The sequence below is a fragment of the Phaenicophaeus curvirostris genome, chromosome 20 (genome assembly GCF_032191515.1).
Source record: "Phaenicophaeus curvirostris isolate KB17595 chromosome 20, BPBGC_Pcur_1.0, whole genome shotgun sequence".
Taxonomy (NCBI): Eukaryota; Metazoa; Chordata; class Aves; order Cuculiformes; family Cuculidae; genus Phaenicophaeus; species Phaenicophaeus curvirostris.
In genome coordinates this window covers 12592991-12613517 of record NC_091411.1, presented here as the reverse complement: position 1 = coordinate 12613517, position 20527 = coordinate 12592991, and the positions used below count along the sequence as shown (strand labels likewise).

Here is a 20527-nt window from a genome sequence, read left to right as displayed (position 1 = left end):
GTGCCAAGCCGCCATCAATAGTGCCGAAAAGAAAGTTTAGAAATAATTACAGTAGTATAAAGTCACCAGAGCTGTGGCTTCTGGAATCAGCATTTCCATTAGAGATGTAATGCAACCGCATAAATCCCAGCCCAATTAACCTCTTTATATCTGTTTAAGAGCAGGTATTAGTGCTCTGGATAGTGCGGGTCCCGGGCATCTGTTGTTGGCACCACGTGGGTTCACCCGAGTGCCTGCGCCTGCCTCTGCTCCTCGCAGCGGTGTGGGCTCCAGACCTGGCAGCACCATCCACAGCTGCACACCAGCAACGCCGCTCTCTGCGCTTGCTCCCATACGGATCTCACCCCTACGCCCCTGACCCCAGGCACAGTGGGAGCTGACCCCTGACCAGCCAGTCTTCCAGACTCAAGAAAGCACGGCATTAATTTGCTCTAAAATACACATTTTAAACCTGTCACCTTCATTTAAAACCATAATTCCAGATAATTTCATGGGAATAATAAAAATGTCTCATCATGCCTTTGAATTATTTCTGTTGCCTGTTCAGATGAGTGTGGGTTTGACAACACCATGCCCCATCCCGTGCGCCCCTGGGCTGGCACACGCGTGTAGGGGCGGCCCTGGCACGGCTCCGGCCACCCATAACGCTGCCCGATACCCGTGGCCAAAGCAGGCGATGCCGTGGGCAGAGTTCCCGTGGCAGGGAGCCCTGCACGGAGCCAGCACGGCCGCATCACGACCACTTTGTCCCCTTGGACTCTGACATCCCTGCCCAACTCCTGGCCCACGCGGTGCCGCTAGTGGGGCTGCTTTTCTGTATGGTTTTGGTGGGCTTTCCTCCTGTTTATCTGACAACTCCTCTGCATGGGTGTCAGTATGTTTAACAACGTTCTCATTTTGATCCACTCCAGCTCCTGTTCCCCTCTCTTGAATCATTTCCACTGCTGTTTCTCCTTTCTGCTTCTGGCCTGTTTCTCTCTCTGTGTTTCCTGCGCTCTATTCCAGCTGGTTTTCCCCAGCTGCATTTCTGCTCTGCAGCTCCTTCCCCCTCCCCGTGTCTCAGCACCAGTCCCGCTCTGCTCCCCTGACGCTGCCAGATGCCAGGCCAAACTCTGCAGTGGAGTAACTTGGTGCAATTACTGCGATTTCTGCATCATTTACTCCCACAAACAGGTCCAGGATTAAAGGGCTTTGTCCAAAACAACAACATCCATCCAGATTGAAATTAGTATTCAAAATCCCTGGCCCCTCCCTGTAGAAATCTCCACTCCCCACTCTCCACTCCCCACTCTCCACTCCCCCAGGTTTGAGTGCAAAAGCTGATGTCTGCGAAGGAGATGGAAGGAGCTGAGCAGAGGGCCTGAAGCACAGGAGGAAGAAAGTCAACAGATAAGGACAATGATGAAGCCACTAAGGTCTCGCACGCAGCCCTAACGCCTGTCTTCACAGCTGATGACGCTGGGGCTGGGCATGTTGTGTTTATCTCAATATTAAGTAACGCTCCCATGTCCAAAGCATCCAGTCCAGAGCATGTGAGCCTGCAGACAGCCCACAACAAAGGAATGACAGAGCATGTGTGGGGATATAACATTTATTTTGCCCCTGAGTGAGACGCATTATTCATTTGAACAGCAAAGCCACAAGTTGACTAACTGATTCTAACAAGAATTAAGCTGTGTGTTAATTCAGATCTTTCCTTATGAACTATACGGAGCAGATCAGCACAGCTAATAGGTTCTGGAGTCCCTGGGAGTGGGGGACAGTGGAACTGATGAACTCCTCTGCAACCAGGGAACTACGCAACTCTTCAGCAAGGGATGCAGGGTAAACACTTTAACGTCATCTGAGAAGAAGTCAGAGCATTCCCCAGGGTTCCTCAGACAGGAGGAACACTCACTACACACTGGCAACACATCCACTCCCACCAGCACCTGCCTTTATAAATTACTCTTTGTTTGAATACAGGGATAATATACACATTTTTTGACACGTGCTTACACTCGATGGCTATTGTTTCCCTTTTTCATCCCTCCGTATATCAACCTGTGAGTTTATTACTGTTTAGCTCACTGACCTTTCAATGCATCGTGGAATGAAGGTGCAGAGCGGCCAAGGGAGAAGACAACAATACATCACTTCCAGCAGAGCTAATGGCAGCGGAAGTGCGAGGGCCACGGCGCGGCAGCGACCACCCGGCGGCACGCTGGCCAGCGGCAAATCCCCATCCATAACCCGCCACGAGGCAGCACGGCCACCGGCCACTATTGTTCACTGACGGCTTACGGGCACCGGGTCTGCGCAGTGTTGGAAACCCAGCACCCTGGGTGACAATCGCGCATTAGAAGTCAATAAAAAGCATGTGCGCTACTGATTTTTATCTGGTTATAACTAAAGCGTTCATTTCAGTATCTCGATGATTTAGACAAATCACATAAACAGACACTAAAACATTGTTTAACAATGAACTTGGCTTTGTTTAGAAGACCACAGTTTTAGCATATCTTTCAGCAAATCCTAATTAGCTGTCTCTCAACGCGCTGTGCACCTGCCCCCACACATAATAGAGGAGAGCATCTGCATCGGCTGCGCACGCAGAGGCCAATAAATAAATTGCAGGTCAAAATTATTACAAAGCTTTCTTCGAATAAACCCTTCTCCTTCACAATACAAAGCTGCAGATATGAAAAGTACCTAAAGCCCACTCAAATGGTATGATTACAGGGGCCGTTGGAGTTTAATAATCTGACTGTAATTCAGGCATTTTCAACAGCTCATTAAGGGTTCATTAATATATGGGCAAGCTTTTGAATTATAAATAAGCAGATTAGAAACCTGCAGTGTCTGAACTGTACAGCAGCGTCCTCACCGGCAGAGTCATATAGCAAAGACAAGGCAGGGCTGACCCGGAGGGGCGAGGCGGGGGCACGGGGCACGGCGGATCCCAGCCGCAGCCTGCGGGACCGAGGGAACATCCCGGCACAGCGTGTAGCCCCCGTCAGCCACCACTGGGAAGGCCCCCGTGGGGTTTTGGCTTCATGGGACGCAGACCGCGGGGAGGAGTGTCAGACCCTGGGTGTGCGGAGGGCACCGAGCTCTGCTGCCGGCCCTGGAGCAAACCCACCCTGGTGGCCCCCGTGACTCACCGCCGCAGCCCCCTGCGCTCTGCACCGACACCAGCGCCGTGCCGGGGCACCGGGAGGGCACCCTGACCACCCCTCCAGCCGCGGGGGCCAGCAGCGGCCGGGTGCGCATCAAGGGGAGCAGAGAAATGCCGAGGGCCTTCAAAAGGCGATGGCGGCATCACCACCGCCGCTCCAGCAGCCCTTTGTCTCCCAGGTGCGAGGAGCCCGGTGGCGGGAGCGCCAGCGGCACAGCGGCACGGCCACCCCGGCGCGGGCTAATGTCACTCTCACTCCTACTTAAGGTGACTGCGTGGTGTGTGCACGTTTTTCATGTCAGGTATATTAAATATAACACGACGATGCACTGCACATTTCCACGCCAACCTAGTTGTCACTTTCGCTTGACTCATTCTCTATTGAGGAAAAATGCAGCACTGGGAATTTACAAGGCTTTTCAGTTAAATGGACATAAATCACAGGTTTCATTCAAACCGAATAATCACTGGCCATAAAGAGCTACTTGTCTCTTACCATATATTACAGTGAAGTTCCTGTGAGCAATAATGCAGCCATTCATGGCAAAGAAAAACAGAGCGAGACATTAAGAGCTGACATGTAATCCTGTTAGGAGCCTGACGTGGAGAGCGCGCCTGACATTTTTATCATATATGTCCATTTCTATTTGGAAAATCAGAAGAATAAAAATGATTACTCTGCTGCCCAACCCTACCTTCCTAAAACAGCCCGGCGAGATTTGTTTACATGCTGGGAAACTGCTTACTACGAATTCATAAATCTCTGATTCTGAAGCATTTCCCCTGATGTTTGAATTGAAGATATGACTAGAAAGATTCCCTGTAATACTCTTCCACACCTCCATTTCCTTCACTACCAACACATAAACTGTCAAGCCTCGGCTTTATTACATTCCCCTTCATTATAAGACTCCTGGCAGGATGCCTGTTCCTAACCTAACTTTCTTCCTCACCCACTAAAAAAATCGGTTGATGACCTTTGCTAAAGGTTCAATAAAAAGCAGGGTGGATGCTAATAAAAAATCATTAGTGTCTTTGTCTCTATGCAGGACTTGGACGTCAGAGTGCAGCGGGCTGGATTTATCGAGGTCCTGGGCTTTTCTTAAGGCACCAGGAAAAGTTAAAAGGAAATATATCAGTTTGCAAAAAAAGAAATCCTACTAAAACCAAAGCCAAAATCTAAAAGATTACAGAAATGCCGTTGAAAGAAGATGAGCAGCATGGAATGGGTTGTGTCTTCACTTTAGCTAGCAGGAACTAGATGGGACCAGGGAGGCCGTGGCAGGAGCGGCTCTCGGAGTCCCGTGCCCCGTCTGACTGACTGGGCTAACCCGGCCAGCGGGTCCCTGCCTGGCACTGGAGCCGTGTCCTCCTGCTCTGCGCACACAGGGGACAATCGCGGTGTTAGAGGTGACGGGTTCCCTGATTCCCCTCCAGAATCACTCCTATCCCCTTCCATCGTGAAGCCCCCACACGCACTGATCGGTCCCCACCACCCCAGCCCTTGATCTCCCAGGGTCCCTGAGCCCTGGCCAGCCCCAGTTTCTGCACCCTTCTCCCCAAAGTGACCCGTGCCCTTCAGCCCTTCCAGAGCCGGGAGTTCCCGGGAGCAAACACCACCTGCAGAAGGTTTGTTTACCACAGCCAGTGTTCAGATGCTGTCGTGTTATCACCCTAAACAAGATGGATGATACCGAGCACCACATCCAGCAGCTGAAAGCGAGCCCCATAACGGCTGAGCACCCTTCACATGAAAATGCAGTAATATACATTCCTTCAAGCTACTGTCTGTCCAACCTAAATATCATCAGTATGAAAGTTTACAACCTTGAAATAAAAAAAATGTTTGCAACAGAAACAAATCTTCCTTGTGATTACAACTTTTATCAGATTTATAGCACAGCGCTGTACTTTTCATAGAAAATATGAAATAACTTTTTATAGAAAATATGAAATAACTGGTATTTTTATAAATTGAGTTCTTGCTACAGATTTTATGTTGGCTACATTTATTTCCCATTGTAAATTATGTCTAAGTTTGTGCAGTTTTACTACATTGTCTCTCTCCTTACTTTTTACAGATCTCTATGTTTCCGATTCCATTTTCTTCTTTCGGATCGTTCTATTTTTCTTGCTTACTTTTGACTTGCACTTAGTGCTAAAATGTCAGTCTTATTTGTGCTCGGCTTGAGGAAGCAAAGTACTCGATAGCTCCTCATCACTGCCCCTCGGCACTCCGGGGCCGCCTTTGCAAGCGGGGACGTAAGCAGGGAGCAGAGCTAAGGAAGGGCCAGGTCAGAGAGTTAATTACATTTGCTGGAGTGATCCAGTTCCATTTGCAATCCCGAGCAAAGGCCGCTCTGACTCTCGTGCAGTTGAGTAACGCTTTCCCTGCACACGGCACAGAACCTCCACGTGCAGGCAGTATCCAAGAAACCTTTGCCTTGCACCAGGCTGCAAAGGCATCACCCCACTTCCAAACACACGCTTGTTTTAATAATGCTGGTTGTACAGACGAACGCCCACCCTAACGCTGTTCACACTGTGCTTGGCCAAGGACTTCCCAGTCTTCACATTCTAGGAAGGATGTAACTATATTTACATCTGCATCTAAATGCACTGCACTTAGAGAGTGTGGTCAGACGGGGTGTTGTTAATGGAGAATCTCCACTCTGCAGCCACTGCGTAGAAAACATGAGCACGGATCCTCCCCAGGAAGGGAGAAAACTCTGCACTGCACTTCCAGTTAAAACCACCAAGCTTGCTTAGCCATGCGCTTTACGGTCTCTGTAAAATTTACCTGTAAATCCCTGGTGGCAATAGGAATCCTCAGGGACCAGACAATTTACCTGACTCTTCGCATTTCCTTCCGCCTCCGCTACTGCAGCCATCTTATTTCTCCAGCTTACAGAATGTTCCAAGACAACACATGGCCAGCACGCTCTTGTTCTCGAGCAGAGTGCCTGGCCCCGGCACGGCATCCTTAACCTTCGTGATGGCTGGCTGGGTCCCCGCAGGCGGCATCAGCGTGTCACGAGAGCCATCGCCGCCGGCAGGACACCGGCACGGAACAGCACGACACCAGGTTTTGCTTGCGGCATTGTAAGGGCATAGCCTGGCTTTACAGAGCCGGCTGTGCGGAGCATGGTGGGCTAGGGAAGCGGGACATCCTCCAGATGGCCTCGGGGACCACTGGGTGCAGCCTGGCACCGAATCATGGAATAGTTTGGGTTGGAAGGGACCTTAAAGATGTTCCGATTCCAACCCCCCTGCTATGGGCAGGGACACTTCCCACTGCATCAGGTTGCTTCCAATCACGAGTAAAGCCCTTACACCTTGCGAAGCGGTGCTGCCAGTGGTGGATCCGGTAATGTGGCTGTACCCAGTGTCCCCAGAAGCAGGGGCTGCACGGGTCCCCAGTAAGTAGGGCGGCGTGTTCCCCAGTGGTAAATCAGGAGAATGAGGCCTCTGCTTTAGCACTGAAAAATCACACGCTTATGTAAAAATATGATCAAAGTTTTATACATGTAGAATTTCCTCACCATAAATCACATAAATGGATATCTACACTGGGTAATAAAACTGAACAGATTCTAAACTGATCGGTAAAGTTGCTCATAAATTGTTGTTTTTAGCAAGCTGTAAACAAAAGCTGTATAAATAGGACGTGAGCCCTAAACTGCAACCAGGTACACAGAGAAGCGCTCAGACTGCTCTGTTTTCAGGGAAAATGCGCTGATTTGGGACAATATTTGGATCTCTTTTGTTATTGCAGAGCACACACCTGAGATCTTCTCCTTGATATACTGGCCACGAAGGGAGAGGAAGGAGTAGAAATAAACACTGCCGACTTTCTTGTCTCTCATCATGTTCTCGTAGGTTTACGCACCACTGTGTATCTCGCCATGGCTCCATGGGGCTGCGAGAGGCACATTTCTCCTCTATGCTGGCTGTATTTTATTTAATTGCATTTCAACACAACAAAGCAAGCAGGGAGATATTCATGCAAACCATGCTCTGAAGGTAACACTTACCTGGTAGGGACAGAATCTACGCGGGATTCCCAGCCCAGAAATCACAGAAGAACACATTGTAAATTCTCATCTTTTTCAAATGCCCGTTTCAGAACTGAACAGAAATGACCATTTTAGCTGCCTGTCAGAGGTGAAATACGCAGCCAGCCCCAGCGCGGACTCTCGCATTAGGTTCCAGTACAGAGGACTTCGAAACTGGCAGAGAAAAGCCCTTCCCAGAGCAAGTGCTTCAGGTGGTAAAGGCAGAGATGTCAGCTTTGATTTGAGCTAACAGAAAGGAATCTTTGGATGGAAAAGCTCCAGGACCTTTGAATTAAATGAAAGACCAGAACACTCCACAGAATGTCTGCAATAACAGTCTCTACAGAAAATTATGAGGAACTACATAAATCCACCCTCTTCCTCTTCACACAGGCTCATTAAAGCAGTACTGACTCTCTGGGCAGCTATAATTCTGCTGAGTGATACCCTGGAATCACCCTGTCAATACCCAGTGGTGTGCTGCCTCTCCAACTATCTGTGCCCCTAATATTCCTCTCTTTGATGGGATTTGCTGACCTTTAATCTGATGCTAGTTTACTCTCATCACTGAAGTGCAAGTCAGAGAGCAATAAAACGGCAACCTCACTGATTCAAAAGGGAGAGCTAAAGCGCCACTAACTGTGAATCTAACCTTTTGTAATGGCTCTCCCCTTAAAAGGGGAAACATGAAGCGCAAGGCAGCTAAAACAAACAATATTTAATGCTGACTGCAAGATTTATTGCAGCCCTCTTTGCATGAGTATTAAATTGGAATTTTAGGGCTGTAAACTGAGGAAGAGGAGAGAGACAGTGCAGATGGAGGCGGGCCCAACACAGCACCTTCCCCACACCATGGGCACCGCCGGCATCGAACGGAGCAGGGTATCCACTGCCAACTGGCAATGGCCAGAGCTGACTGAGCAGAGACTTGACCCCAGGAGGGGCACACGCACCTTGAGCAGCGCAGGGACATGACACGCGTGAGCTGCGTTCCTGATGTGAGGACGATGCATGTGAGGGCGATTTACGTGCAGGCGTGCAGAGCATCCTCTCCTGGGCAGCCAAGTGCAAGAATCCAGCGCTGAGCCCTGGGCCCACAGCCATGCACGGCACAGGCTGCCGAAACAGGGAGCTGCCCAGCCCCTTGCACTGCCCTGTGCCACCGCAGAATGTGCAAAGTACCCACAGAGACAACACGGCCCTTAACCACGAGCTAAGGTGATGAGGAAACAAGAGACCTCGCACTACTGGAGGGTGCCCACCAGAGCGGGTGCCTGGGGAACAGGTGATGGAAAGCTGCAGCGGGGCAGAGCAGGGATGGGGAGCGTTTGCCCTGATAAAACCCACCCAGCTGGGTGGCCCCCAAAATGGGTCTCGCTGGGAAGAGGCACTGCTTAGCACATGTCCATTGTAAGGAGGAAATCAAGTGGAAATAAAGGTTATTCTGAACTGCTAGTGCTCTTCCCCGAAGGAGCCACTGGGGGCTGTCGCTTGGCTTCTCCCCACTCGCAAGCCCCGAGCAAGGGGCACCTCCAGCCTCAGCTGAGCCGGGGTCCCCTCATCCGGCTGTGCCCATCATTGTCCAGCAGTGGCAGAACAGATGCAGCGATCACAAAGAGCTGGAGCACGGCCTGTCTCTACATGTGCCACCCAACACCTCCACCATTTATTCCATAAACTGCAGGAAATAACAACTTGCAGTGTAAGTCACATTTTCCAACAGGTCCATGCACTCCACCTGTCCCAGACGCGTCCCTCCTGCACTGGTGCTGGGGCACAGCCAGGCTCTGCGGACGCTCACAGCTGAAATGCGGGGCTGTCCCCACGTTGGTGCCTCAAAGCGGCTCTTCCATGGCCACTCGGAGAGGTGCACGACCCGTGCTGCTGAAAGAGTCCCCGGCTGGTAGAGTATAAACACAAAGCCAGGAAATATAGGAGAGAAATTCCACACCTTGTGTACATGCAGATCAACAGCAAACACGCTGAAGTCACATCACAAAGTAAAAGAGAAATTATTGCATAACAAATTTCTCTCCATCTCCCTGGGGAAAATGAAGACTGACAGCATTGGTTTAACAGGTGCTGCTGCAAGATGAGCTACTTATTAATACTGCTAGGAAGGAAAGAGATGGCAAAAACTATAATGTGATTAATTATTTATGTTTGCGAGCATGATTTTTAAGAGTTACAGTTTGTCATGCAAATCGCTCGGCCTGGTTCAGCTCGGCACACTGCGCCCAGACCATGCCCCAGGGCTCTGCACAACACGTGCAGCAATTACCATGCCACTAACGGGGCCGCAGAGCCGCGGTCCAGCCGCCGGCATGAGCCCCAGCCCCAAGCCTCCACCCTGCTCCCACAGCAAGCACTTCACCGCACGGACAAACACAGCAGCGGCATTTCCAGGGTGGGAAGAGACCAAAGTGTAAAAGCTAGGAAGCCTCTCACAGCTGTTGTGCTAGGCACAACTCCCTTTCCAGGCAAGGCGAGAGCAGAGCGGAGGACGCGAGAGCCCAGTCCCAGAATTGGTCCCTGAGCCTCTCTGGCTGCAGAGACAACGGCTCCCTCCGGTCCCACAGGTGCGGAGCGCGGCCGCCAGAACGCTGGCACTGGCATTGCCAAACCACCCGCAGATTCACAAGTAGGAATCACTGCCCAAACCACTGCCCAGCACTTCTGGAAAGAATATCGGAAGCGTACGTTTGCAAAAACTCCCCAAGACAGACTTTGTCAAACCTACCAGGCACTGGCAAGGGGGGAGCTTTCATAAGGGATACCAAAAGATGTATCAGAGGAGAGCGAGGCTGAATACAAAACAGTATTAGTATAAAAAAAGAACAAAGAAAAGGCTTGCTCCGAGTAAGAACTGGTAATACATTAAAAATTTAAAACCTGGCACGACAAATCTGGATACTCCCTGCAGAAGACAACTGATATTAATGAACAGGCCTGTGCATTCATTGTCTGGGATCCCAGAGGAAAAAAATAATGCTGGTTACGCTGAATTTTTTAAAGAGAAACTCTTCCCTGCGCAAACACCTGCTCCGCCAATCACCAGATTATTCCTGGCAGCTTTAACCTTTAAAAGTGTCTGAAACCATCCACCTGCCCGAGGACTAGACTCACCTGAAGGTGCCTCATTTCGTGATGCAAATTCTCAGCACAGGCTTTCCCCAAAGCCCGGCTTCCCTCACCAGCATTTATTTATTTAAGAAAAGTGCTCAGGCTCGGCTCCCCCGCCCCTCTCAGACCCAGACTGAGCAGCTCCCGCAGGACAAAGAGAGGTTTGGTTTCTGTAATGTTTGACCTGACAGCGCTCAAGGGAGGCCAAAGAGAAGCCAGCACAGAGCTCCCTTGTTTGCACGGGCCCTGTCAGATCCTGGACACCAGCCCCGGGCATGGCCAGCCTGGATTCGGGGTGCTGTAGCCAGGCAACAACAACCACAAAGCTGGGAATTGCCTAAAAATGCATATACTTCTCTGCGAATGGACACCAGTGCCCACAAGGATCCAGGTGGTGGTGAAGAGTGGGAGAAGCGCTCAGCGGCATTCCTGCTCGCTTGGCAAATGTGATGTGAAAGTCTTCACGGGAATCCTCTCCAAGCTGTGTTGTAAGACCTGGGTGGCCATAAAGTCTGTCAGCTTCACAACAATGTGTCGTGGGGAGCGGAAACTTGAACCAAATGGAGCTGGTGGAGAGAGGGCTGCATTTTGGAAGGAAGAGCTGGGCAAAGCCCGGGATAGCCCGGGCACCCAAGCCCAACGACACGCAAGGGGCTCGGCGCCTTGGCTGAGCTGTCCATGCTGGTCCTGGCCCCCGAGGACTGTCCCTCTCAGCCCCTGGCTTCTCCTGGTCATTCCCAAACCCCACGTGGCTCCTCAGTGGAGGCGGCTTTGGGAGCGCCCCATCATTGTAGCACAATGCAAATCCTGGGGAGACCTAACGAGCACCCAAGGCTGACGATGCCCATTGCTGTGTGTCGCACCGACCTGCAGCCTTCTGCTCATGGGCTCCAGACTGTATCTCTCTTCCCTTTGGCTTTGGCACCGCGTAACAGCTGCACATGTGAGTGCTCACAGCAAGCAAAAGGCTCAATGTTAGCGCTGCTGCCGCCGCACTCCTTAGGTGCCTGAGTGCTCGGGTGGAATCCTACCTGCCTGCAGCAACGTGGGGTAGAAGAACTGGGAATATCAGCAGTTGAAACCAGGGTTACCCGTGCAACACACAATTATGCTGGGTGAGCTGTGTTACAGGGAATGCCTCAAGTTTTAAACTGTCATTAGAATATCGTGGCCTGATTTTAACAATACAGCAGCGCTTCTAATGATCTTTAAGGTAATTCACTATTCAGACCCCAAGCAAAAGATGCAAATGTACCACTGAAAGCTCCTTATTAAATACCCACAGGCTACAGTTCTGTACAATAAGTGGTCCAGGTCTTTTTAGAACATCCTAATTAGATGAACAGAGATGCAGAAAAATGCAAAACCAGGTCATGCAGCAAAAATGTTGGGGGGAAAGAAAAAAGCTGCCAAACAACCCCCTCCAAGCCCCTCATTAAATACCCTCCCCCACGCTGCATCCCTTATTAAAACCCTTGCAGTGTGATGAAATGGAGCCAAAGGCTTCCAGCCCACCATCGCCCCAAAATAGAGGTGACCGTTATTGTTAAAGTTAAGTTTCCAGTTTATTGCCAGGGAAATGTCTAAGTGATGATATAAATAATACTATGAATAATACATTAAGCAAAAACCCAATCTGAAATTAAATTTGCCTTGGGTTATCTCCCTTTTTACTATATACATACAGAATTATTATGCGCTAGCGGAAAAAAAAAAAAGCTAATATCAAGGTAGCACTTTTTCCCCCTTTGAAAGTAGCAAGAATTCCTACCCTGAAAAGCTGCTGTCTTACACCAGAGACAGCAGGGCAGAACTTCCCTTCTCCCTGAAATAAGGGGATAAACTTGGAGGCAGGTTTCAGGGCTGACTGGGAGTATTCTCCTCTGCACAACTCAAGCAGAGATGTTTGCTTTGGCCTAGCACACCTGCACACGAAGAAACGTGCAGCATCATTTTCAGGTGCACTGAGGTCCATCAGAGCCTCCCGCCCAGCCTCGCTGGGGGACATTTACTTCCATTGCTGGGAGCTGGTCCTACATTTATTTGATCTTTATGCCTCTGATTTAGCTCAGATGAGTACCAGCCCTCTGCTCACTGGCCGTTTAGCATTTAGCTAAACTGACCTTGCTCTGATTTCCAAAACCCCCCTGCCGCGCCCAGTGTAAGCAGAACAGGGACGAACCAGGCTCACATCTCGTGAAATCCAAACTGTATCCAAACAAAGGAGAGGAGCGGAACAGCAGGAGCTGGGGTGATGAATTGTGCACCCATCCCAGGCACACAGGGCTCTTTCCTGACCCTGTGCCAAAACTGCAGTGAGATTTCAGGTAAGCCACTTCTTCTCCTCATGCCTCAGTGTATTCAGAAGGCAGGTAACGCTCTGGGTCCTTGGGTCACTCTACAAAGCCCTTAGGAGTCTTGCTTAAAAAGCGCTAGGAACTAAGGCCTCGAAAATATACCTGCACCTACTTCCAACCAACCTCAAGGCACCACCACCAGTCCTCGTCCCCCGTACCAAAAAAAGAAGCTGGTTTGCCCTGAACACTAGACAATGGAGGTGGACTGGAGATCTTCTGAACTACTGCCTCCATCTCCCATGTCCTTCCAGTGACTCTCCACGCCCCCGGGATGTGCACCCGGCAGCCAGGGTGCTGCTGAGGCACCCCAGTACTGGGGCACTAACACAAATTATGGAATTCGCAGGCTGGCTTTCTCATGGGAACGTTAGTTCAAAGGCGACCCACTGGGACTGGAAAAACTCATTTCCTGAATGCTCGGAGAAAGAAAATCTGGGTGAGCAATTATGGAGCCTGCAGAAAGGGAATGGGCTCTGCTCCCGTGACAGCCAGCCCCGGCACCGTCCTACACCTCGGTCAGCTTAGATGGGGGCGTGTGCATCCACTCTATTTCCATAGGTGTTTCCATCACACCAGGTATAAGGTCTCTGCTGCCATCGCACCCAGCCTTTCTCCCTCCTCTCCCCACATTCCGCTCTGCAGCCTCGGGAAGGGGAGGCTCGGAGGCTCTGACCTCCGGCTGCGGCAGCTCCACAGGGCAACAGGCATCGCCTTGCCTTGGCTTTCGGCTGGAATTCCTGGAATTCTCCCTTGCCTGGGAGGGACACTGGGCAAGAAATGGTTAATGAACTAATTACCATAATTAAGAGTTGCCAATTTAATTATAGCGGAGAATATTAATGCTGTAACATTTGTTGGAGTGCAGAAAACAAACCTTTAATGCACAGACTTTGTTCGCAAACATCTAATGGAGCCCTCCTCCACTTTGCTTGGTGCTTCAGCGCTGACACAACAGCGATAGGTTCAGATTGAAGAACTTGTCAGCAATCAGGCAGGAGGAGGCTAATTAGCTGGCAGGTTAATGAGTGTGATGGCTCTTGACAGCATTTTGTTACAGCCTCTACTGTATTTAAACAATAAATGATTATTACTTAAACACAGTGGAGACAGTCTATTAGGAGAGCCAGACCATATATTTATTTTCATAAAAATGAGACCAATTCCTTAGTGTAAGGAATAAAATGTAAAATTCGGCTGGTTATAGCCTCACCCCTGAAGGTTTTAAGCATCCTCGTGCTCTCTCATCAGACACCAGAACCAACCGTCTGAAGCCCGAGTGGCCATAAAACATGAACAGCAGTGACGCGACTTAAAGAGCTCCCTCGTTTGCCATCCACCACAAAACACGCAGAGCAAATTCTTTCTCATTTTCACCCTGCATTCTCAGCCACTGCCCCTGTGTGCCATGCAGGCTAGGGCTTCGCCATCCCCGTGGGGTTCAGGTTCTGTGTTTTCCTTCCTTTGGTAGCTGGGAAACAGGTGGTGGGGGAGAGGAACGGCTCTGTGGAGAGATTAACCCATTTCTCTGTCCAGTTAAGGGGGACACGGGGACACCTTACAGCACTCTTGTAATCCATAAACATAATGAGAAGGAAGGTGTCTATACCCAAAAGCTCCAAAAGCATGGAAATGCAGTGCCTTTCCTGCAGAAAAGGCAGGCAGGAATGAGCCACCAGCTGCAGGCTGAGCTGTATTTACAGGACATGCAATCGCAAATACGTGTCCAGAAAAACCTTATCTGAAGAGAATTAAATTGAATCCGTAGCTGTGTAATAATAAGGGAGGGTTATTTCAATTTAATATTTAGTGTTCCCCAGGAATTTGTACATAAACATGGAAGAAACAAAAGGCTTCACCTGCTGAGACTAACACCATTTTCAAAATTATTTTTGCATACATGAAAATGATTTGTGTTCCTCTGCGCTGCTGCCAAACACGGGAATAAAACCAGGAAAGGCAGCGAACTCCTCAAACCCTGCCTAATCCTTAACACTGCATTTTCCATGTTTCAGATCAGCGAACCACAAGCTCAGGAACACGTGGCAGCAGTAAGTGGCCGGTGACCACCAGCGCCAGGTGAAGGCAGCAGCACCGCGGCTCAGCCGGCATGGCACGCAGGACTTGCTCCTGTGGGATCCCACCACCTCGGGACCAGAGGCTGAGAGAGGGAAGGCAGGAACCGAGGCCCCGGCTCGTGCACCAGCTCTGGTGCCGGAGCTCACTCCCCGCAGCGGATCGTCCAGTGGTGCCAGGGCAAGCTGGGCTGGGAGAAGGTCAGTTCCCCAGCCAAGTGAGGCTGAGTGAGAGACCATCAACAGGAATGTGGCCGGCCTCGCCAAGCCAGCCCTCAAATTCCTGGGATAAACCCTCTTCACAGCCACCTGAATCCTGAGCCACAGCCTCGGTTCCTTACAGTATAAATAGAGCACAAAGGCAGATCGCTTACATCACCCCGCACGTGAGCATCCATCACGCGAAGCCGCGCACACCCTCTGTGTCGGCATCAAGTCACGACAAGCCCAAACTGAACCGGCATTTCACCAGCTTTGCCGACCAAGAAAGGCTCTTTTCCTTCCAGATCTGGGGATCTGCAGATCACACCATGCAATTAAATAGTGATGGGTTTGTAAATACACAGAACTCGACAGCCACGCAAAACTTCCCCTACAAAGCTTTGAACACCTCGGCTTGAAAGGGCTTATCTAAATTTTATTTTTTCAGATTAAAATATTAATAGCATTTGCTAGAGCAACTGTAACCCAAGAGCATCCCCGGAAAAGCTGGCATCTGGCAAAAATCACCAGCCTCTCTAGCTGTTTAAATGGGAATATTCTTCAGTCTGAAAAATTATTTATAGAGGGTTTTTTTACTACCCTTGTATACTGCAATGTTATTTCCTTTCCCACACACTAGCAAAGTCCATTTTCACAACTGCTATAAAGCGGCATGTTCACAGCTAGTAAAACAACTCAATAAATAGCCTCACGAAGCTATAGCTGTCTCATATCCTTTCCTCAATAAAAACAGAGGTGAACTGCTTATTTTCAGCAGCACACTATAAGAAGACAGAAGCATTATGACTGCTCATACATTCTGACTATCATTTGCCACAAGCTATATCTGTCAGCATTAAATAAAGCTGCATTATAAATGTAAACAAAACACCCACATCTACAAAATGAGCTGTCCGCCATTGCTAGAGGCATGAATTGAACCCGCTTATTGACTCAGCTTGCTCTTTTTATTTATTCTCCTACAAAGACATGCATTTACTTTACCCTACAAGCATAGTGGGTTTAGGGGCGGGCACTTGTCTCCCATGCAAGCTGAAAAGGCAGGTTGGTGACAAATGCAGATCCTAATGGGAACACCATTAGGTGGGCAAACATTGAACCATTATTGAAAAACTGATTTATTTTAAAAGGTTATCCTAGACCAAAACACTACATCATAAATAATTTGCAGGATCAGTCAAGTGAATTTATACTTATGGTTTTTTTTAAAAAGGTAATTCATTGCAATCAAATAATAATGCCAGTTCGAGAGGAACTGCACTCAAATATCAACTGCTTGGAATTTACAGTCTGGAGAGGTTAAAAGGTGTTCAGCTCCACAGCAGCACATATCAGGCTTGTCCTCTGACATCTCCCTAGACTAGAAAAAAGTTGTGTCCCTGTCAGACAAAATTCACCTTTGCACAAGGCCAGAGGAGGACTCGCAGGCACCGCGGCCTCGTGGGACGCAGGGACGGAGCAGGGAGCGCTCCCGACAGCACGAAGCCCAGCCAGGCCCTGGGACGGGAGCGCTCCGGAGGGTGTGTGAGCTGCCAGGGCCCCCACGGCCCCGAGGGGACCCCTCCCAGCACACGGAGAGAGCGGCTGCCAACGCAGGATGGGACCAAAACCCAGAGTCCCAGATGCAGAGCCAGTGGTGCCCTCTGAACCACCACAGATAACACCAGTTGTATAAAAACACTACATGTTCCCAATTAATAAGTGGGATCAATTATTTATACAGATATTCACATTTCTACAAAGAAGGGAGAATAATTATAAATAATGCATCAGCTACGAGGCAATGGATTCCTTTTTACGTTGTGCTACATGACTAAGAGCGGCTTTGCCAGAACTATAAACTAACAACTGGTCCCATTTCTCAAGCTGCAAGGCACATCCAGCTGTGGGCCAGATCCTGCAGCCTGGAGGCAAATCCCTCCTGCAGCACAGGTAGCCAGAAAAGGAATTTCCATAACACTCCAGCACTCTGGGCTCTTCCCCCTCGCGCCTTAGAGAACATTGTGCTTGGAGATAGCTTTTCTCCTGTCAGGCAGTGGTATGATTAATGCTGCAAAGATATTCCTCCTTGGAAAACTCACCACAATTCCAGAACTCTCTTTTTTTACATGTGATTGGAAGCAGCTGTGGTGTGGGAGGGTCGCCCAGCGTGGGACCACGAGCGCTGCTGGTTTGACTTCTCAGACAGCGGGTCTGGGTCTGGGTCTCTCAAGGCTGCGGTGTGACACTGCTCTTGCCTTTCTCTCCAGAACCCTGGCAGAGAAATCCCCGGGCAGCTTCAGAAGCAAAAGGGAGAGTGAGAGCCCGAGTTAAGCAATTGGATGATGTTGGCACAAGTCCCCTCGTTACACGGGGGCATCCCTCATGAATGGACAGGAACAAGTGTTCCACTGTTTCACATCATCCATTCTTCCAGAGGTAGATATTAATTATTCCTGCTTTTCCATTTTAAGATAAGCTTGTTAACAAGAAATTATAGGGTAGCTCGGAGCGGCCATCCATTGGATTGCCGGCATCAGAGTTTATGATGTTTACAGAGAAAAAGAAAATCAGCGTAAGGAGTAGCAGAGAGCAATTAATGGATTGTAGTATGGAATTTCCACTTCCTACCTCCATTTAAATCAAATAAAGCTTGGCAGTGCCAGAGTAAATTAAGGGGCAGCCACCAGGGAGAGGATCGGCAGAGGCATTAGAGCCAGATCCAAACCCACGCTGCACCCAAGCTCCTACTATTATTACTTGTGCAAAGCAAATATTCAGCCTCCAACCCTAAATCATTTCAATTCCTATTTCCAAGTATAATTTAATCTTTTTCAGCGACACTTGATGCTTACTTCATCACAGCATAATGACAGATTAAAAAGTTGTTGAATTAAATATTAAAGAGGACTTCAGGCAGTTCTGCATTTTTAAGGAATAACACAGATTGGAGATGAAATGAGAAGCCCAAATGCATATTTTATTCCAAAAGGAAAGAATACATATATTTTTCCTCCAGGCCACCTACTTTGTAATAAAACATAGGGCAGGTTTTTATTTAGTGGATAAAAGCATGATATAGTATTATAGGATTCATATCACTGTAAACTGGTACCATGCAATGGTGTCACAGCTAATGACACCGTGTGATCAAACACAGCCCTTTGTTAAATATATGTGTGCGTCCGTACTGCCTACCTGTACTGTACCTAACTCCACAGTCATCTGCAATATTCTCATTAGACTACTTAAGCACAATTTATTGACTCTCAGATATGAAAGTTTATCTTGTGATGGCACCCCCTGCATGACATCAAAGCATAGAATGCAAAACATAATTTAAGCTATTATTGAAATATAAACGATCCCAAGGAAAATTATGTCAGCATAGGAATAAAAAGTGACTTTAAACTGTAAAGTGTCTGAAAATCTTGAAGATAAATAGAGATGACAACAAGTTTAGAACTTTAAAAGAAAGATCCACATTCTGATGAAAAAGTCCCAAACTATTGTATTGTAATATGATATTGGGAGATTACATATGAAAGGATCAAGGAGCACACCTTTCGTATTTTACATATGTATTAATACTTATCCTTAGTGACCACATGGAACCCCTTCTGAAGCTGTATCTCCAGAATCGCTTGGGGCACAGAAGTTGCTTGCATTCCATAATGTACGTGATGCACACAGACAGCAGAAGAAGAATCTGGAGAAGTCTGTGACTGCCGTAACATAAATACGGTGCAATCGGCGGTGTCATCTGGATTCCGTACAGGGCAGACATTATTGTCAGCACAGCTCGGATCCAGCCATCATGTTTCATACATGGAAACAGCCGCGGGGGTGGGAGGGAGAGGGGCTGGATGGAGCCGTGGGAGAGCAGGGCGGCCCTAGTTTAAACACAGACGCGCTGCGCTCCCAGCGGGCTGTCGTACGACTGGGGGCAGAACCTCAACGCACACCAAACCACCCCAGCGCTCCGCCTCGCCACACTCATGTTTCCAGGTGGCGTTCACTGCAGAATCCCCAGGAAACACCTGCGTGTGCAGTTCGCGCAGCCCGTTCGCAGTGTGGCACCTGCTTGTGGCGTTTACCGAAGGAGCCCCCAGCGCGGGCTTGGGACGCGGGCGGAGGGGAGCCCGGCTGCGCTCCCACCACCAGGGACTTTGTTCCTTGCAGCGGAGAGGGTGACGTTCCTGAGGGGAAACGAGCCATCTTCAACCATTTGTCCTGGCATCAAGTTGCTACTGAACTAAAGCCTCGGACGCCGCCCAACCCAGCGGAGGAGACGCAGCGGCGGCACCAATGACCATGTGCCCGGCACGCGAGGGCGCGAGGCCATGGCGGCTTGGCCATGGCAAGGCCTTCCCACCAACTTCAGAGCGGCATGCGCTTCCCGATGAGTGGGATATTATTAATTATTATTGCTGTTATTAATACCAAAGGGATCCTGGCTGTCTTTTTGTCAGCGCAACCACTCTGCCTTTAAGTCATTAAAGCCGCAGAACAATAACTCGGGCGAGCGACAAGAGAAATGCCATTGTTCGCTCTCCCCAGCCTGAGCCCGTCCTGCTCCCATGTAAATGAACTTAATGCTCTTCATTCAGGCGCACTCGGAGGGTTCTCATTTACTGCCTCTCTCTCTGTGACAGCATTTTCTCACCAGCCCTGACTGCATAATTAATGCAAATGCAGCCTTAGTGTCATGAGCTGGGCTCCTTTGGTTTACTTTGGTACGACACTTACAGAGGAATATTAACTAGAGAAAGCAGCATCACAACAGGGGTGGAAAATCAGCCTGTCAGGGACTCATTCCAAATGCCACAGAAAGGAGAGCGCCTTCAAGATTGTTTCATCAAGGTGATTGAGAACAAAAACTACTGAGGAAAATTCGAGCTTACATTTATGAGCTTCTCCACATACATTATTTATATCAGCAGAACCTATAGGAACATTATTTCCCAGCACATATTCATACAAAGACACTGTTTGGGGTGAGAACTGGAATTAACTGTGCACACACGCACACAAACCGGGTACGGGTGACAGGTAACCCCCAGCACCGCCCGGACAGCCTTTGTGTGCGTGGTGCCCCGCTCACAGGACGTTCACGGGCATTAGGATTTATTCTAGCACAACTCCACACACGCTTGCTCCTCAAAAAGGTCAGTGAGCCGCATACCCGATATAGCCCTTTGCAGGGATAATCCTGCATTTTAATCCTGCCTGTTCCAATCAAAATTGGCTCTGTTGGTTTGGGTTTTTTTTCTTTCCCAGTAAATCAGACAGCAGTTCTGCACTAAAGACATGAGAATTAAAGCAGGAGAGCAGGACTCAGCTATGTTATCAGTACTTTGTACAAACAGTACAAACACCGCAAGGAAAGCATGTCTTTTTTCTGGAACAGCCACGCTGGAAATGTTTATTCAGATTAATCCTGCTTGTATTTTACTATCAGACAGTGCTCTGTCTTGTATTTTTGATCTATAACAGAAGTAAATTTGGAAGCACTATATGTTTATGTTGCTTTGCTGTTTATTCTTCAGCTACAATGAAAGA

At 49.0% G+C, this 20527-nt stretch overlaps 1 protein-coding gene across 2 annotated transcripts in view; it reads right to left on the bottom strand.

Annotated features, from left to right (window-relative positions):
* PBX3 (PBX homeobox 3) overlaps positions 1 to 20527 on the bottom strand; it is a 105771-nt gene that overhangs the window by 23386 nt on the left and 61858 nt on the right. The gene's annotated exons all lie outside the window — the stretch shown is intronic.